Consider the following 9,255-nt stretch of genomic DNA (forward strand, 5'->3'; position numbering starts at 1 on the left):
CTCGGGTTAAACGAATTTACTAACTCTAACACTAGGATCCCGTGACCGCGTTCACCCCAAAGATGGATAAGCCATAGTTGTTTCTCAGAATAGTATTTTGAACAACTCACACACTGTCATTTGACTCCTTTGAAACGTCTTGGCTTTCAGATGGAACCCACGAGGCAGGTCGTGCGCCACACGACGGCCATTGGTGCCTCGGGATCACCTGCGGTGCTAGCTGAGATGATGACCTATCTGGGTTATCGCTGGCACCCGGAGTACACCGTCTACGAGGAGTACCAGGACTTTAACCAGGAGCAGTACCGTGCCATCGTCCACCTCTACTCTCGGGAGTACGACTCCACTACTGTGCTGCACACCGCACATGGTGTTGGTGTGACCATCGATATGGCTGTCCACGATGCAGCCTATGCTGCTCTGACACGTCTTCGTGGAGAGTATCGGGAGTTGGACACCTCCCCTTTCAGGCACATTGCTATCGCCTCTGATGTTGGTGCAGAGGGATACTATACTGCTGCCTACTCCACTGTCACCCGAGAGCCCTTCTACCATCAGCACCTGGTTCTGCATGCTGATGGGCTGGATCGAGCTAACCGAGCTCTTCGCCACGAGATGTACACCACCCGTCAGCACCTTTACCGTGCTCTGACGCTACTGCACCCCTTTGTCCGGTCTGGACAGGTACCGCGTACTGCGATCTACCCAGCCAGGACCGTGATGCCCCACGGTGTTGGTTGGCCAGAGGTGGGAGGCTACTCTCCCGCACTTGGTCCTCTTCTGCCACCTGAGCGTCGGGCTCTACACCTGAGTATCCGCGGCCCCCAGTCTGCTGACGTCGAGGGCTATCCGTTGCCTCACTACCAGCTGTCGGGCTACGATTACCTCCACAGTACCTCTTGGGACTGATGTAGGCTTGATTGTAGTATTAGTTGCAGTCGCCGCGAGCCTGTGTGCCGCCTATGATGTTTTAGTCTATGTACTGAACTCTGTGTACTGAACTCTATGCATGACCCCTTTTGTAAACTATGCCGACTACTATGTAGTAGCTATCGTGCTCCTTTCAATTATGCATGTTTCATCATGAATGATTCTTGTCATTGCAAATTTTCTCAATGCTGAACTACCCCTGTTATATATTAGCAGGATGGTTAGACCAGGTGGTCGTGGTCGTGGTGGCGATGCCCCACCACCACCTGAGTACATGGCTGGTATGATCCAACAGTTTGAACTGAACCGCCAATTCATGGAAAATATGATGGCTCAGTTTCCTCGCCCCAATTTGAACCAACAGCCAGCTCAAGTGACTCTTCAAGATTTCATACGCCTCAACCCAACCATCTACCGCAGCTCAACTCAGCCTCTGGATGCTGATGACTGGCTCCGTGACATCACCTATGAGATGGAGTCTGCTGATGTAGCCCCTGCCAGCTATGTCAACTTTGCTTCCTTCTTTCTGAAGGGACCCGCAGCTCAATGGTGGGACAGCCACAGGCGTACTCTGCCAGCTGGAACAATCATCACCTGGCCAGACTTCCAAGCTGCTTTCCGTGCCCGCTTCATTCCTCAGGGAGTCATGGACCGGAAGAAGCGTGAGTTCCGCAACCTCACCCAAGGCAACAAAACTGTCGAAGCTTATCAGCGGGAGTTTCTGGACTTGTCCCGCTATGCTGAAGAAGACATTGCAACTGATGCACGCAGACAGGAGAAGTTCCGAGATGGACTACAAGCTGACATCAAGCTCGCACTTCTAGTGCATGACTTCGCCGATTTCGCCACCTTGGTGAATAAGGCCATCAATGTCGAGACTGGTCTGCAGGAATACCAGAGCTCTTAGAGGCGCAACCGCGACACGGGCTCATCTTCGGGCTCACCCTCACAGAAGCGTAAGATATGGATCCCGAACAGCATGTATCGTCCAAATGCACCTGCTCCCAGGAAATCTTATGCTGCACTGCGTCTGCCTCCTCCACCATCTAGGCAGTCAAAGCTACCAGCTCCCCCACCTGGGGCTCCTGTTCCCACTCCCGATAATGGTCTGTGCTTCAAGTGTGGTCAACCGGGTCACTTTGCCAGGAACTGCTATCAGAACCAGAATCAACTGGCCCTTCCAGCAGCTGGCCGTGGTAACAACCAGCCCCGCAACAACAATGCTAAGTCTTATGGTCGTGCTCATGCCAACCACGTTGATCTCAGCGAAGCTCAAGACCAGCCTGCTACTGTGATGGGTACACTCCTCGTAAATTCAGTACCAGCATCAGTTTTATTTGATACAGGAGCATCCCACTCCTTCATTTCAGCAGAATTTGCATTCCTGCATGGCATTAATCACGAAGAGATAAACACTCCGCTAGTGGTACACACCCCTGCGGGCCAATGTCAAACCACTATGGTTAGTCACGATGTTACTGTTGAAATTGAAGGACTGGAATTTCTTGTCTCTCCCATCGTACTGAAGTCCTGTAGCATTGATCTCATTCTGGGAATGAATTGGTTAAAAGCGCATACTGCTTCAATCGTTTGCACCACTAAGACCGTCCATCTGCTACACCCTTCAGATGAGATAGTTACTTACCAAGCCCATCTGGTGCAAAATGCCGAGGCAAGGCTCTATGCATTGAATGCATTGAACGCTGCACCACTCGAGGGCATTGAAAACATTCCCGTCGTGCGTGAATTCCTCGACGTCTTCCCTGAAGAACTTCCAGGGATTCCCCCTGCTAGAGCTGTCGAATTCATCATCGACTTGAAACCAGGCACCACTCCTATAGCAAAGCGACCCTACAAAATGCCGCCGCATGAACTCCTTGAGCTTAAGGAGGAAATCGACAAGTCTCTTCGCAAAGGATTCATTCGCCCAAGTTGCTCTCCTTGGGGAGCACCTTCTCTCTTTGTCAAGAAGAAGGATGGGACAAACCGGTTAGTTCAAGACTACCGTCCTATAAACCAAGCTACCATTCAGAATAAATACCCTCTTCCTCGGATCAATGATCTGTATGATCAACTGGCGGGTTCGTCAGTGTTCTCTAAGCTCGACTTGAGGTTGGGCTACCACCAGATCCGTGTTCGCGAAGAGGATATCCCAAAAACCGCCTTCGTGACTCGCTATGGTTCATACGAGTACACCGTCATGTCTTTCGGTTTAACCAATGCTCCAGCCACCTTCTCTCGTCTGATGAACTATATATTCATGGATTACCTCGACAAGTTCGTCGTGGTTTATCTGGATGATATCCTGGTATTCTCCAAGAACGAAGAAGAACATGCTGAACATCTTCGTCTTGTGCTGGAAAAACTACGAGAACATCAACTATATGCCAAGTTCTCTAAATGTGAATTCTGGCTACCGGAAGTAACCTATCTGGGGCATGTCATCTCTAAGGATGGTATTGCCGTCAACCCCGAGCGAGTTCAGGCTATTCTTGATTGGACTCCTCCCAAGAACGTTAAGCAAGTCAGAAGTTTTCTCGGTCTCGCCAGCTATTGCCGTCGATTTGTCGAGAACTTCTCCAAGATCGCCAGGCCTCTGACTAACCTGTTACATAAGGGCGTCAAGTTCCAATGGACAGACAACTGTCAGGAAAGTTTCCAAGCACTCAAAGACAAGTTGACTTCTGCTCCAGTTCTAGCTCCACCTGATACTAAGAAGGACTTTGTCATTTACTGCGACGCTTCCCGTCAAGGATTAGGCTGTGTCCTAATGCAAGACCGCAGAGTGATTGCTTATGCCTCTCGACAATTGCGCCCTCACGAAGAGAACTACCCAGTTCACGACCTCGAACTTGCTGCTGTCATTCATGCGCTGAAGCAGTGGCGCCATTACCTTCTCGGTAATCGTTGCGAGATCTTCACTGACCACCAAAGTCTGAAGTATCTGTTTACTCAGCCAGATCTGAACCTCCGTCAGCAGAGATGGATGGAGCTTGTTGCAGACTTTGACTTGGGTATCTCCTATACGCCAGGCAAGGCTAATGTAATGGCTGATGCCTTGAGCCGCAAGTCTTACTGCAACCACCTCCAGGTTCATAAAGTTCAGCCCTCGCTTGTTGAAGAATTCAGGAAGCTGAACCTCCATATTGTTCCTCCGGGTGCACTCGCTCCCCCTCCTAAGGAGTTTCGCAAGATGAACCTCCACGTTGTTGCCCAGGGTTCCCTCAATACCCTAGTTGCTAAACCAGATCTCGAGGACAGCATCAAAAGGCTAAAGAAGTATGACTCTGAAGCCTACAAGATTAAGCGCTACCTCGCAGAAGGAAAGCCCTCATTCTTCACCATTTCTGAAGATGGCACCCTATACTTCAAGGGCCGCCTAGTGGTGCCATGTGCAGAGAAAAACCTGGATATGACACAGGAAGTTATGAAAGAAGCTCATGATACGCCTCTATGTATCCATCCTGGTAGTACAAAGATGTACCAAGACATCCGTCAGAGATTCTGGTGGACTAATATGAAGCAAGACATTGCTCGTTATGTTGCTGAGTGTGACATTTGCCGTCGAATCAAAGCAGAACATCAAAGGCCTGCTGGAACTCTGCAACCTATCTCTATTCCTGAATGGAAATGGGACCATGTTGAAATGGACTTCGTCACTGGATTTCCCAAATCACAGAAAGGTAATGATGCTATTCTTGTCGTCATTGACCGACTTTCCAAAGTTGCACATTTTCTGGCAGTCAAAGAAACGATCACTGCTAGCCAGTTGGCAACGCTCTATATGTCCAGGATTGTTTCACTCCACGGTATTCCATTGGTTATCAGTTCAGACCGTGGTAGCTTATTCACTTCAAGATTCTGGGCAAGTTTCCAAGAAGCAATGGGAACTCATCTGTCATTCAGTACTGCGTTTCATCCTCAATCGCAAGGACAAGTTGAACGCGTCAATCAAGTTCTCGAAGACATGCTTCGAGCTTGCGTTATTTCCTTCGGCAAGAAATGGGAGGAATCTCTCCCGTATGCTGAGTTCTCTTATAATAATAGCTATCAAGCTAGTCTGAAGATGGCCCCCTTCGAAGTGTTATATGGACGAAAGTGCCGAACCCCCCTGAACTGGTCAGAAACTGGGGAACGTCCACTCATCGGACCGGATATTATCCAAGATGCCGAAGAACAAGTCCGCATTATTCGCGAGAATCTCAAGACTGCTCAGTCACGTCAGAAGAGTCAGTATGACCGTCATCATAAAGACATGGTCTATCAACCTGGCGAAAAGGCTTATCTTCGAGTCACACCTATGAAGGGTGCTCACCGCTTCGGGATCAAGGGCAAACTAGCTCCTCGCTATATTGGCCCATTCACTATTCTCGAAAGGCGTGGAAAAGTGGCATACCAACTGGAGCTACCGCCGAACCTTTCTCAGGTTCACGATGTGTTCCATGTGTCACAGCTCCGCCGTTGCTTCAAGGATCCAATCCGAGCTGTGGATCATGAAGTGCTCGAATTACAGCAAGACCTCTCCTATAAGGAGCATCCGGTCCGCATTCTCGACCAAGCTGAACGCCGCACACGTCAGAAGGCGATCAAGTTTCTCAAAGTCCAGTGGTCGCACCATTCTGAAGATGAGGCCACTTGGGAACGAGAGGATCGTCTGCGCGAAGAATACCCCGCACTGTTTCCTTCTACCTCCTAAATCTCGGGACGAGATTTCTTGTAGTGGAGGAGATTTGTAACACCCTGAGAATCATGCTACAGTAACCCCCTGTGATTAAGCTAATCAGGTTGCTAAACAGGGCTTGATCACATTTGAATCACCTTCCTTTCAAACTCCTAGCTCAAACTTCAAATATAATTAAAGTGAAAAATAAAAGTTTTCAAAAATTCAAACAAAAATGTTCAGTGGGTGCTAAATAATACACTGGTAATTATGGTGGAGAAAACACATTTTTATAAAATGTCTAAATACTTTTAAATGAAATAAAACAAAAAAGGGAATAAGCAAATAAAGAGAAAACAGAAAACAGAACCCAGGCAGAGAAAAAGAAAAAAAAGGGGAAAAAGGCCCGCTTCCCCCCCACTGCCCCCCGGCCCAAACTGGGCCGCAGCCGCGCCCCCGGCCCAGCCCACCTCCTCCCTCGCCCCTTCCCTGTTCCCCCGACCGGGTCGGAACAGGGGCGCGCTGCCGCCCGACCCCCTCGCCGGCACCGACGCCGGAGGGGATAAGGTCGCCAGCTCCCCCGCCTCCTCGGGCCTCCCTCCCACTCACCCCGCTCTCCCTCTCGGCCCCCGCGCCTCCCTCTTCCCTCCCCCGGATCCGCGCCGCTCTCCTCTGCCCCACGCCCGACGCGCTCGCCGCCGTTCCCGTCGTTCACGCGGCCACCGTGCCCCACTCGCCACCTCGCCGTGTCGTACGACGTCGCCGCCCTCGACTACACCCCCTCCGCCTCTCCGTCGAAGCTCGGAGCCACTACAACGACCTCTCCGAGCTCGCCTTCATCTTCGGACGCCGGCGACCCCCTTCTTCCCCGGCGACGACCTGCTGCTACTAAGCCACCCACGGGCCTTTCTTGGGCCGCGCGGTGAGCTCCTCTACCTCCTCCCCCTCTCCGTTAGCTCGCTCGCGCTCCGTAGCTGCTTCCCCGCGCGCGCCCGAACGCCACGCCGCGGAGCTCGCCGCCGGCGTGTCTCCGGTGACCAAATGGTCACGGGCGTTGGCCCGCTAGCCCGACCGCACCGAGCCGCACCCGCCTAGGTAGTTAGTTCGGCCGTTCGCGCGCTCTAGCGTAGCTTCCGTCGGGCACCCGTAGCACCTCGCCGCCGGCGAGTTCATAGCGCTCGTCTCCGGCCGTTCCAGCCCCTCCGACCACCGCCGTTGGACGCGCGACGTCGAGCCGCGTCGAACGCGCCAAGCCCCGCCCCCGCAAACCCACTGTGGGCGAAACCCGAAGCACACCCGCGCATCGCCGCCGCGTTGGAGCTCGCCGGAGCCCCTCTCCGGTGCCCTGCCGACGTGGCCGGCCGGGCCCCCCCTGGCTCACCGCCAGTGGCCCCCACGGGCCCCAGTTGACTGGGTTGACCCAGTCAACTGCTGACTGGGCAGGCCCAGTCACTGACATGCGGGCCCCGCCGCAAAATTTAAAAAAAAAAGAAAAGAAAAAGAAAATGTTTTATAAATAAAAATAATTAGTTTAAATAATCTCTCACTGACAGGTGGGCCCATTAGTTAATTAACTAAAAGTTAATTAGTTTAATCCTCTGTTAACCCACTGTCTATGACAGGTGGGTCCCCCTTGTCAGTTTGACCAGTCAACCCGGACTGTTGACCGCTGACGTCACTCATACGTCATGCTGACGTCATATCCCTTTTTCTGTTAATTAAATAATTCCAGAAATTCAAATAAACTTTGAAAATTCATATCTTTTAAACCGTAACTCGGATGAAAATGTTTTCTATATGAAAGTTGCTCAGCACGACGAGACGAATCCGAATACGCAGTCCGTTCGTCCACCACACCTCCCTAACCTATCGAACTAGCAACTTTCCCCCTCCGGTCCGTCTGTCCGAAAACGTGAAACATCGGGAATACCTCCCGGATGTTCCCCCCCCTTCACCGGTACCACCTACTGTCGCGTTAGGACACCCCTAGCACCGCTCACTGTCATGTCACGCATCGTCATGCTTATGTTTGCATTGTATTTACTGTTTCTTCCCCCTCTTCTCTCCGGTAGACTACGAGACCGACACTGCTGCTGCCCAGTTCGACTACGGAGTCGACGACCCCTCCTACTTGCCAGAGCAACCAGGCAAGCCCCCCCCTTGATCACCAGATATCGCCTACTCTCCTCTATACTGCTTGCATTAGAGTAGTGTAGCATGTTACTGCTTTTCGATATCCTATTCTGATGCATAGCCTATCCTTGCTACTACTGTTGATACCTTTACCTGCAATCCTACATGCTTAGTATAGGATGCTAGATTTCCATCAGTGGCCCTACATTCTTGTCCGTCTGCTGTGCTACACTATCGGGCCGTGATCACCTGGGCGGTGATCGCGGGTATATACTTATATACTATATACATGACACATGTGATGACTAAAGTCGGGTCGGCTCGTAGGAGTACCCGCAAGTGGATCTTTGTGGCGGAGCGACAGGGCGGGTTGAGACCGCCTAGGTAAGAGGTGGGCCTGGCCCTGGTCGGCGTTCGCGAATACTTAACACGCTTAACGAGATCTTGGTATTTGATCTGAGTCTGGCCATTTGGTCTATACGCACTAACCATCTACGTGGGAGTAGTTATGGGTATCCCGACGTCGTGGTATCAGCCGAAGCTCTTTTGACGTCAGCGACTGAGTGGCGCGCGCCGTGTTGGACCGCTTTGACGTAACCGCCGTGATCGTGTGGGTTGCTAGGTCTGCTCGCGGCCGCGTTCGCAACGTGCAGGTGTGCTTAGGGCGATGGGCCCAGACCCCTGCGCGCATAGGTTTAGACCGGCGTGCTGACCTCTCTGTTGAGCCTAGGTGGGGCTGCGACGTGTTGATCTTACGAGGCCGGGCATGACCCAGGAAAGTGTGTCCGGCCAAATGGGATCGAGCGTGTTGGGTTATGTGGTGCACCCCTGCAGGGAAGTTTATCTATTCGAATAGCCGTGTCCCTCGGTAAAAGGACGACCCGGAGTTGTACCTTGAGCTTATGACAACTAGAACTGGATACTGAATAAAATACACCCTTCCAAGTGCCAGATACAACCCGGTGATCGCTCTCTAACAGGGCGACGAGGAGGGGATTGCCGGGTAGGATTATGCTATGCGATGCTACTTGGAGGACTTCAATCTACTCTCTTCTACATGCTGCAAGATGGAGATGACCAGAAGCGTAGTCTTCGACAGGACTAGCTATCCCCCTTTTAATTCTGGCATTCTGCAGTTCAGTCCACTGATATGCCCCTTTACACATATACCCATGCATATGTAGTGTAGCTCCTTGCTTGCGAGTACTTTGGATGAGTACTCACGGTTGCTTCTCTTCCTCTTTTTCCCCCTTTCCTTTCTATCTGGTTGTCGCAACCAGATGTTGGAGTCCAGGAGCCAGACGCCACCGTCGACGACGACTCCCACGGCACTGGAGGTGCCTACTACTACGTGCAGGCCGCTGACGACGACCAGGAGTAGTTAGGAGGTCCCAGGCAGGAGGCCTTGCCTCTTCGATCGTTGCTACTTTTGTGCTAGCCTTCTTAAGGCAAAACTTGTTTAACTTATGTCTGTACTCAGATATTGTTGCTTCCGCTGACTCGTCTGTGATCGAGCACTTGTATTCGAGCCC

Source organism: Aegilops tauschii, chromosome 2, assembly GCF_002575655.3.
Source record: "Aegilops tauschii subsp. strangulata cultivar AL8/78 chromosome 2, Aet v6.0, whole genome shotgun sequence".
Lineage (NCBI taxonomy): Eukaryota > Viridiplantae > Streptophyta > Magnoliopsida > Poales > Poaceae > Aegilops > Aegilops tauschii.